An 11,754-nucleotide genomic window follows, 5' to 3' on the forward strand; every position below is an offset into this window, starting at 1 on the left:
CGGACTTCAAGATGGGTAACTTTAAATCCTTGCATATTTTTCTTTCCTGGGGCATTTGGAAGGTGATTGTTAGAGTATTGCCAACATTTCCTTCTCATAAAATAGCTTTGCTTAAAAACTTTCCCTTGATTGGACGACTTTCAAAAGCAATGGGTCTTTCATCTTGCATTAGAACAGCACCAATTCCATTTCTTGAAGCATCACATTCCACAATAAAGGTTTTTGTGAAGTCCGGTGTAGCTAAGACCGGTGCTTGGCACATTTCCTCTTTAAGATGTTCAAAGGCCTTTGTTGCTTCCAGAGTCCATGAAAATGCATCTTTCTTCAATAATGTTGTTAGAGGTGCTACTATTCTCCCATAATTCTTAACAAACTTGCGATAATACCCTGTCAACCCGAGAAATCCTCGCAGATGCTTTATGGATGTTGGGATTTTCCATTCCTTAATGGCTTTAATTTTGCTAGGGTCTACCTTAACTCCTTCATGAGATACAATATGACCCAGATATTCCACCTCCTGGACTCCAAAGAAACATTTGGATCTTTTTGCATATAATTGTTTCTCCTCCAATAGTTGTAACACCCTGTCAACAGGTTCAACATGATCCTTCCAAGACTTGCTGTAGATTAGTATATCATCAAAAAATACTAACGCAAATTTTCTAAGGAATGGTTTGAAAATTGAATTCATCAAACCTTGAAATGTTGAAGGTGAATTGGTAAGGCCAAAAGGCATGACCAAAAATTCATAATGACCCTCATGAGTTCTAAATGTTGTTTTCAAAATGTCTTCAGTCTTCATTCTTATTTGATGATATCCTGAACGAAGATCCAACTTGGTGAAGTAAATTGATCCATGCAATTCATCCAGTAATTCATTAATGACAGGAATGGGGAACTTATCTTTAATAGTGAGCTTGTTGAGCTCCCTATAATCCGGACACATGCACCATGATCCATCCTTCTTGTGCACCAATACTACTGGAGCAGAGAAAGAACTTTGACTCGGTTGAATTATACCAGCCTCTAGCATTTCTGCAACCATACATTCAAATTCACTCTTTTGGACATAGGGATATCTGTACGGCCTAATGTTTGGAGGAACACTTCCTGGAATCATATGAATAGCATGATCATGATCACGCATAGGTGGGAGACCTTTGGGAGTCTCAAATACCTCGGAATGATTGTCTAGGACTTTTTGGAGATCTGGACAAATAGATGATTCCCATGTGGAAACATCTAGCGAACATAATTGTGCAATTACACCTCTTTGCTTCTTTTTTAGAAGCTTTGTCATACCATTAGAGCTGATTATCTTTCCTGGTTTCCCTGCAATACCCCTTAATTCAACTTCCTTTCCTTCCGTAGAAAATTTGATGAAAAGTTCTTGAAAATTAAAATCTATTGTACCCAAGGATTGTAGCCATTGGACTCCTAGTACAACATCATCACCTCCCATTGGAATGGAAATCATTGGGCTAGTCAATACATATTCTCCCATGGATAGCTTGATATTATGGCACTTTCCAGAGCAATTTATTGCTCCTCCATTTGCTTTCATCACTTGACACTCTGGTGCTAGATATAGGAAGCAATTCAATTCTTTTGCTACCTTACAATGAATAAAATTCTGGGTGCTTCCTGAATCAATCAACACTATTACCTTTTTCTTCTTGATTTTTCCTTCTATCTTGATGGTTTAAGGAGTGGTAATTCCCGCCAATGCATTACAAGATATGGTCGGATTTATTTGTTCTTCATCTAGGCTTTGTTCCTAAAGTATATCCTCTTCTTTTGACCTTTCTTGCTCCTTTTCTTCTTCCTCTTCACAATCTATGTAGAATAATTTCTTCTCAGCACATTTATGACCTTTAGTGTATTTGCTATCACAACTGTAACAAAGCCCTTTTGCTCTTTTTTCTTCCAATTGTTGTGGTGTCAACCTTATAGGTTGTGGAAGACTAGGGGCAACAACACTTCCGTCTTTATAGTTGTGAGTGGTATGCTTCCTGGTTGCCATAATTTTTCTTTCCATTTTTCTTGCTAACCTGAATGCCTTCTCTAATGAATCAAGTTCCCAAAGGCGAACATCATGTTGGATATTATCCTTTAAAGACCCTATGAACACATCAATCCTACGCTCCTCTGGAATATCTTTTACCCTTATGTTCAATTTTTGGAACTCCTCAATGTGCTCCATTATTGAACTCTTTTGTTTGAGACTTATCAATTGGCTAAAAAAAGTGTTTCTTTTTGTATCCTCGTAATGTGCTATTAATTCTTCCGTAAAAATTGCCCAAGTGATAAATTGTTTACGAGAGCAAAGCCATTGATACCATACAAACTGATTTGGTTCCAAATATAAAGTTGCCATACGTACCTTTTGTGTGTTTTGCACATTATTGAGATCAAAGAATTGCTCCATCTGTAATATCCATGTTGCGGGATCCTTGCCATCAAACTTCCTCATATCGATTTTTGGAATATGGTGGGCCTTCAATCCAACATTAGAGTATATGGAATCATGATTAACATTTCTTTTGTCATCATCATGAGTTTCCTTTACTACCCTTTCACCATTAGTGACCCTTTCTTGTAGCAACTTCTTCAATTCTTCCATGTCTGTCTTCAAATCTATCTTCAAATTGTCCATCTTAGCTTCTACGCCTTTCTTTAAACCATCCATCTTAGCTTCTACATCTTTCTTTAAACCATCCATCTTAGGTTCTGTTCCTTTTTGTGCAAGTGACACTTGTTGCACTTGGTCTCGTAATTTTGCTATATCATGTTGCATTTCTTCCTCTTCTTCATAAGTCATGCTAGAGCTTTCAGGTTGCTTACTATGTGTTTGCATTTTCTTTCCTTGGGGCATAAATTACTGATAATAATGCTTTACTATGCCCTTTGAATTCCTTCAAACCAAGCTTATGCAAAATTAAAAAAAAAAAACTACACACCTTTTTTCACTTTGTAGAAGCCTGATATTGAATCTGATGTATCTCTGTAATTTCGAATCATCCAGTTCTGAAATTATGACCTGTAGTAGACTTCTGTGTCCTCTTTCCAATGCCACTAGTCTGATCCAAATTGGATTCTCCAAGAAAGAGTTATGCACAATCTCCCGCAGTGACCTGATTATAGACTAGTTCAGTAGAGCGAACTTGTATGAAGTGCCATGTGTCACTGTTTCAACCTTTGACTCTAAAAAATATATACAAAAAAACTACAGTCTGTCCTCTTTCTGTACCTTTTTACGAAATTTCAATCCGATGCTCAGAAAGAAAGTCATGACGATTTTCCCCAGGTCACCTGTTTGGAATGTAATTCAACAGTCTGCAAAAAGACCAACTTCCTCAGATCATATCTCCGCAAATATAGCGCGAAAAGCTCTGAAATTCAGACTCGAGGTTCAATGCGATTTCTTCTCAAATGGGTTTTTTTTGCAATTTCTGAAACGTCGCAAAAAAAAGTTATAGCGAAAATGCCACGATGACCTATTTGGCGCAGCGAAACCCTAGAATCCAAAGCTCTGATACCAAATGTTACGAAACCAGCTCAAGAAAAGATAGAAAAGATAGATCAACACCTTAGAATTCAGCCTCTTCGAGGGGGCAACCTCCTTTACATTACATAAATGAACAATTCTTGGATGATTCAAATGACAAAACCTCCTTTCTATATATAGGAGTCTAAGGAGTCACAATATAATCCAGCCGACCTAACAATAATAATATAAAGCCACAAAAATAACAATAGAGGGATTCTATGGGGCACAGTAATAACAATATGGGGGCAATAGGGGCACAACAATATTAATAAGGGGTATAACTACAATAGTAATGGGGTAATCACTAGTATTATAGGGACCCAACAGTGATGAACAATTGCATCTTCGAGGATCTGTCCATAACACCTCCTCGCATCCTCCCTCAAATTATTAGTATTTTCAAGGAATACTTGAGACCTAAAAAACTCAAGCTTGTAAGACCTTTTTGTTTTCCATCTACTCCCCATGCCTGCTATGTGGGTTTCTCCGATGGTGCTTCACAAGACAGACAATTTGTTGGGGGAGCTTGTTACACTTCTTCAGGGGGCCCTATCCTATCACATTTGGTTGAACACGAGATCTGGTTCCAACACTTAGGCCAAAATCAATGTTTGCTTGGCTCTTTTTTTATTGCTCTTATCAAAATAGAATTCCTATAGGTTTATGGTGATTCAAAATGTGTCATTGAATGGATATCACGGATAAAAAATCTACAGGTTCTAAACTTACGCCATTGGAAAGACATAATAGCTAGACTGAAGGGCAATTTCCTTTTCCTCTCCTTCAACACATTCATAGAGAATGGAACAAGAAGACATATCTTCTATTAAAAAAGGCTTTAAGTGTGGAAGAAAGATATATTTTTTTTAAGAAAGATATGGAATCTATGTACTGAAAAGTGGAAAAATCCTCATCTCCACCGGTAGGCAAATGCTACATGATTATAACCTTCAACACCTTGTTCACTCCAATGGATCTCCGTAATGAAATATACTCTTCTTTTCAGACAAATATGGCTTGATGACAAATTTTAACATCTATTTATATTAAAAATGTTAATATTTTACTCACTGCCATCAATAGTGTTGCATTTATATTTCCTTTGATCAAAATAATGCTTGAAACTCTTTTTTTATATCATATTATACCAAAAAAACAAAAAAACAAAAAAAAACAAACATATAAAATAGTGTTAATACGTTTTGTAAAAGATAGAATATATAAATATTTTTTTAGCAATAAAAGAATATGATATTTTTCCTAAATATTGAATCCTTTCAACTTATTCCAAACTACTTCAATAACACGTCATTATTTTTTTCTCTAGTCATCACCCCGCGCGAATGTTATATTTCGCTATCGAAAACCCATGTCAAGGCGCATTAATGAAGTAATAAAAATGGAAATAGGAACTTCCTACACATACCCATCATAACTTCACGCGGAATGGTGGGCCCCACCTCTAGCCGTGTATACTCCGCGTCCGGAACGCGTCAGGTAGTGGTGGGTATCGTCAAATTTATATCCTCGGATCGATTTCCAGTCCACTCCGCCGAAGGCTCTCTAGAATGTGGCGTGTGGAAGATTCTGGATAGGTAGCCGTATTTTTAAATCATGGCGTGTGACAGCAGAGTTTCTCTCCGAAGCCAATTTCAACGTTATTTTGCGTGGTGCAGTTCGTTTGTTACTGGCCTCTGCAATACTATATATTGACTCTGTTTCCATGGGATTCGTGTATCCAGATTCAATTGAAGAAATCAAAGAATTCTTAGTGAAAATTTCAGCGGATATCGAGACAGCGAGGTTAGATCTGAGAACTCATTTTCTTTACGGCCTTCGTTCAGATATATTTTTCGCAGGAAGTTCAAGCTCTGTTTCGACTTCAAGCCCTCTGAAGAGGCTCTAATAATGGCGGATGACTCAGCCGAGGCGGTGTCAGAGAAAGCTGTGGGCAGAGAGGAACTGAGGAGGGTTTTCTCGACCTTCGACAAGAATGGCGACGGGCTGATCAGCAAACAGGAGATGAGAGAGTCCTTCGATAAGCTCAGGTTGTGCGTTGGCGAAGAGGAATTGGTCTCCACGATTCAAACCGTGGACGTCAATGGCGATGGGTATGTGGATTTTGATGAGTTCGTTACGCTGTACGAATCGATGAGTGGTAAGCGAGGGGGTGAAGAAGAAGAAGACGTAAGGGCGGATCGTGAAGACGCGGATCTGGCGGAGGCGTTCGGCGTTTTCGACGAGAATGGCGACGGTTTGATAACTGTGGAAGAGCTGCAGGCCGTGCTGAAGTCGCTGGGTCTGGAGGAAGGTCGAGCGATCGAGGAGTGCAAGAAGATGATACAGAAAGTTGATAAAGATGGCGATGGGATGGTTAATTATTTGGAGTTTAATGAGATGATGAGCGTTGGATTTAGCAGAAATTAACTTTGGAATTTTATTTTGCAGTAAGTAGGTGGAATTTTATTTTCCAGTTAGTATGCAGTGTATCGTAAATCACTGTAGATTCATCTTAAATCTCTTGAACACAAACTATTCTTTTAGAATAGGATGTCATTTTGTAATTATTTTAAAGTCAGCGTGGTTGGCGATTTCAGTTTTACTGATAGGTGTACTTTTTCCTGTATATCCCACAATTGTATCCTTCGCTGCATATATAAAGTTGCCCACAAGTGTATGTATAGTTCGCTTACCAAAGCGTGATGTTCATGGCTAGTTTTCTTGAGCTTTGAGCCGATGGTCACTCAGACCAGAACCAGTTTATCTCCATCCGAAACATTGGTTAGAAACCCAACATCTGATGGCTGGCATGGTCGGCTTCTTTCTGCCTCTCTATATTCTAGAGTGTAACAGTCCTTTTTGGTCGATTGGCAGTCATGGAATTGGCCACGGATTTGTGACTCTGTAGATCGTGAATTCAATAAGGGCTATGTTGGGGCTGGCCACCTTCTTATGATGCATGTTACAATTCAGTACGAGAGAGATTGTAATAACTCTTCATGATTTCAAATTGATGGTTTTTAAATACAAATTATCTAAATAAAAACCTCATGAAGTACAAATCATGATGTTAAGTAATTAAAAGCATTATAAAATATAAATAATTTTAATCTTACTCTTATTTTCATTATTCCTTTTTGTAGATTTGTTTTTCTTAATATTCTAATTCATTATTTCTAACTATAGGAGCCCCTCTCCTGGTTCCTTATGGAAACTTAAATAAAAAGGGAGGGATTCATATGTTTATATTTCTTTCAAGTTTATAGCACTTACACAATTGGAACTTAATATATTACCTTAATTATTTTACAATCTTACCATTGGTTTATGGTTGATCTATAGCCTCCCTCTCGGCTCCTTATGGAAACTTAAATAAAAGGTGAGAGATTCATATGTTACATAGGCCCTTTTTTGGTATCATATATTTATATGGGAGTGTTCGAGTTATGAAATTTATGCTAATTTTAATTCCATAGCTCCTTCATGGCTTAATATAAACTTGACACCTCTTCCTAATCACATGGGCTACTAGGAATGAATAATCATCATCCTAGGTTCTCATCCAACAATGATTGGTGTTTTTTTGGGTGGTTAGGGTAACCAACCTACCCCCTCCAGAGCCTCCTCTGCCATTTGCATTCTATAAAGTTTGTAGATGGAGCTCTACTTGTAGGCTAGTGGGGAAGGGCTTTCCTTGCCAATTTGTCACTCAAATGGTTAGTTTCGTAATACTCTTGTTAAACCAACACTCTAGTTGAAAGCAACTAGCAAAATTTTAGATAAATTTGCCTTATTAAATATATAACTCTTCTTTCTTTTCTAATTTGTGTAACTGATACTCTTAAGGGTTTTTGTCCTTGTCAGAGGGAAAAAATGAACACAGGGTTTGGATTTTCTGAAGGGTTGCAAAGTAATTGCTTAGGTATTCGTCCTTCCCTTCGCAAGTTAGGTTTTCATATGTTTAAGGTCACGAATGCAATGATTTTTCGAAGGGTTTTCAAAATTTTTGGAAAGCCATTAACATCTGCCATGGTCTTTTTGGAAACTCTAGAGAAAGTTTAAATTGTTAACTCGTTTCGTTTTTTCTCTCTCTCTCTCTTTTTAAATTAAAAAAAGATGTAAAACTCCTGCTCTGTGTCCTCAAGGTCCAGGTTTCTTCATCACTTTCACTCTTCTGAGCGATACTGTATATGAACTAAAGGTATTTACTGATTTTTCTTCTATTGCTCTCAGAAAATCTAAATTTCCTTTTGGTTAACTAGTTAATTAACCTTATATTTATCAACTCACACATTGTCTCAGGTTGAGGTCTTATATACTCGTGCCTTAACCCTCTTAGGTAACAAAAACTATTATTTTCTTTCACTTATATGGGTGAATTAAAATCCCCATAATTCTACCTCGCTCCCTTGCTAATTTACATTCATTGACTCGTTGTATATTAGTTCTTTTTAAGGTTAGTTGAAGGTTACAAGGAGGCTTTAGGGTTTCATTCAAATTTCTACTTCTGGGTATCTGAAATAATTTACTGATTTGTTGGCATTCCTTTTTTGTTTCAAGACCATTTATATGGCATAATTACAATAAAGCCTCACCTGGCTACTATCAAATTAGACGTGTTCTCTCTTTGTCAAGATTCTAAGTTTTTGTTTTGACGCAAAAATTGGCTTTCTGTTTATTTCACATATGTAACATTATGTTCATAGTTACATTTTAGGTCCTTCGTGACCTCGAAGTTGTAACTTGTTATTATATATTTTTTTGAAAACACAAAGTATTGCTAATATTAGGCTCGCATATCAATTCGTGTATGTTAGTAACATTTAATTACATCCAAAAGAATTGAGCTAAAGTGATAGTAATAACGAATGGAGAGCTTGTGAACCATGGCAGTCTAGGGTTTCTGACAAACCCTACCATAGCAGGAGTACAGGTGCGATAGGCCTCCATTGCAGCGACGTAGTCTCTCGAGCACTGGTTCAGATGCATTGACGGAGTCTACGTAATGAATATTCAGATGGGGGAGGCCACGGGGCCTCCCCCCATAGGTAACAACGACAACCGAAATCCCAACTTGAATACCAATGAAAATGAAAAGCCATCATCCGGAACAGCGGCACAACTGCCGAATCAATCCGCCCAGCAGCAGGAGGCGGAAGCTTCGAACAAAGGGAAGGAGAAGGACTCCACGGAAAATGCAGAACCCGTGAAGGCGACATCGTCCACATGCAAGCCCATAGCAGCAGAGCGCCCCAAGATCGACTTACCAAGCCATCGAATCAATGCCCAAATACAGTTTATGAAGGATCATGCGCTTATAGGTAAATTCATTGGTTTCTGGCCAACAGAGAAAGCCTTGCAGGGATGGATTGCTTCAAAATGGAAACCAAAAGGACATGTTACCCTACAACTAGGGCCAAAAGGTTTCTTCAATGCTATATTCAACTGCATCGAAGACAAGAATAGAATCTTAGACGACGGCCCTTATTTCTTCAATGCAGCGGGTCTGTATTTAAGGGATTGGATTGAAAGATTTAATCCAGATAAAGAGGACTTCAGTTGGGCATCGGTTTGGATTTGAATGTACTCTCTGCCTTTGGAATACTGGGATGAAGAATCGCTAAAAGACATTGGCAATGGCCTAGGAGAATTCATAAAGATTGCAGAGGAAACAAAGCTCCGAAGGTATACCTCGTATGCTCGCATCTGCGTTTACATGCGGCTAGACAAAGCCCTCATGGATTCGGTAAGCCTACTTCATGATGATTTTGAATGGATTCAGCCCATAGATTATGAACATGTGCCCTTCAGATGTAGAAAATGCCATGCTCATGGCCATCTATTCTGAGACTGTCCATTAAATGCTTCCCCCAAAACCAATGATAACTCGGAGAAGTCTGATTTTGAAGGATTCACCAAGGTTACCAATCGAAAGAAGCATGCCAAAAAGCCCCCATCTACCCCCAAAAAACCCATGCCCACTTCCTCTGCACCCTCCACTAGTAATAGCGTTGATATTTTGTCATAACATTCCATACCTAAAGCAGATCCGTCCAAACCTGTTGAACCATCCTCCACGCCATCTACCTCAAGTCAAGCTATTGATTCTAGTATACCTTTGCATGATCCGAATATAGATCAAAAGATAGCAGCCTCTCCCTCCATCCCCAACCAGGACACAGATATAGCTATATGACAGGCAAAAGGAATGGACATCGACAGCTTTTTATTAGATCTTGCCAAGACAACTGACTCAATGCCTGAGAGCAGCCAACCTAGCCACATGGATGAGGAACTAGAGAGCTTTGACCTCAGAGACTTAGACATCTTTAGTCTTGAACAAGCTTGCCGAAAGAAAGAGTTTGACAAAATTCCAGATAGGCAGCTCGAAAATTTGGAAGTAGTCCTTTCAAGAGCGCATTAGCAGAGAACCTTAGGCATACAACCAGGCAGCAGCTGGGACGGGAAAAATCTCCATAAAGATAGCAAGAAAAGGGGAAGAAAGACAGATCTGCAAAGAACCATCATCATTGGGGAAATGTTGGTGGAGTCAGGAAGATATTCCAAGTTAACTAAGTACTATAGGTTGTTACCCATTGGTCAGCCATGAAGCTCATCTCATGGAATTTAAGAGGGCTCAACAGCCCTGGGAAATACAGAATGATAAAAAACATGATACAGCATGAAAGACCACAAATCTTCTTTATGCAAGAAACAAAATGCAACAGTAATACATTGGGTTCCATTCTATCTAGAGCTTGGCCAGGATGTCATTCAGTTGCGGTGGATGCTTCTGGCGCCTTGGGAGGACTTGCCATCGCATGGAATACGCAGGCTATCTTACTCACAGACTTTCATGCCTCCCATCATCTCATACAGGCCACTTTCCACATCATAGGAACCAATATACATGGTCATCTGTCAAATGTATATTTTCCTCAGGACTCATTGCAAAAGATTGCACTGCTAAACACATTGGAAGCTCTCAATTCCACCAGAACACACCCACTATGGATCACAGGTGGGGATTTCAACATGATTACTAAACTGGAAGAGAAAAAAGGCGGCAGAGTCAAACTAGACAATGAAAGCAGCCACTTCAGAGACTACATACAAAACAACTGGCTGATAGATTTACCATTCAATAATGGAATCTATACTTGGAATAACAGAAGATCAGGATCCCAACAAATTGCATCTCGGCTGGATCGATTTCTCATTTCAGACAATGCCATTCACCTGGGCGGAGACATCACAGCCTCAATCTTGCCTCTGTCAGGCTCGGACCATTGGCCCATTTCACTTCAGTGGCAAAGATCGAGAGACTCTACCAGAAGGCCTTTCGGATTTGAAGCTTTCTGGCTCTCTCATCCAGACTTCAAAAATATGGTCAAAACAGCTTGGGAAAATTTCACTCCTCCTAAATGATCAACCATGTATCAATTCCAACAATGACTAAAGAATCCCAAATGGAAAATCAAGCAATGGAATCATTCCACCTTTGGAAATATTTTTCAAGCTCAAAAAACACTTGAGCAAAGCATGATTGAGCTCCAGCAGAGAATTATCGAGGAAGGGAGAACCGAAACTCTAGCAAATCAAGAACAAGATCTTCTTACTCAGCTAGAAGATAGAAGGAAGCAAGAGGAGGTACTTTGGAAGCAAAAATCAAGAATCAGATGGTTAAAAGAGGGGGAAAGGAATACCAAATTCTTTCATCGCACCACCATACAGAGATGAATGCATAATAACATTGCACAACTTTAGAATCAGCAGGGAGAAAACAATGTAAACTTTGAAACGGGAACTATAAACTCAAAAACAAGAACTATGGCCAAAAAACGCCAAAAAAACATCAAAAAAAAAATGCTAAAAACGAAAAGTGTGTATACTGGAACGATGGTTTTTTTTTTAGGGACAATTTTGAACATGTTTTAAAAATGGTAGTGAAAACAAAATTTTCGTGCAAAATACAGCTTGAAAACGAAAAAGTGATTATACTGGAACGATGATTTTTTTTTAGGGTCAATCTTCAAAATTTAAAAAAAATGCTAGTAAAATGATCCAACAACATAAAAATGACTCATAACTTCTCATTTAACACCATATGGAAATCAAAAATTTTATTTCAAGATACGATGCATACATCAGTTAGATAAACTGTCTTAAACAATTATTCAAAATCACTCATATTTTCTTGCACA

The 11,754-nt window shown here is 38.4% G+C and overlaps 1 pseudogene; it reads left to right on the plus strand.

Annotated features, from left to right (window-relative positions):
- The first annotated feature begins 5,109 nt into the window (after window positions 1-5,109).
- Window positions 5,110-6,152, plus strand: LOC149197342 (calmodulin-like protein 3 pseudogene; annotated as a pseudogene).
- The last annotated feature ends 5,602 nt before the right edge of the window (window positions 6,153-11,754 follow it).

Source organism: Pinus tabuliformis, chromosome 2_2 (genome assembly GCF_031772625.1).
Source record: "Pinus tabuliformis cultivar Carrire ecotype Pingquan chromosome 2_2, CPIR1, whole genome shotgun sequence".
Lineage (NCBI taxonomy): Eukaryota > Viridiplantae > Streptophyta > Pinopsida > Pinales > Pinaceae > Pinus > Pinus tabuliformis.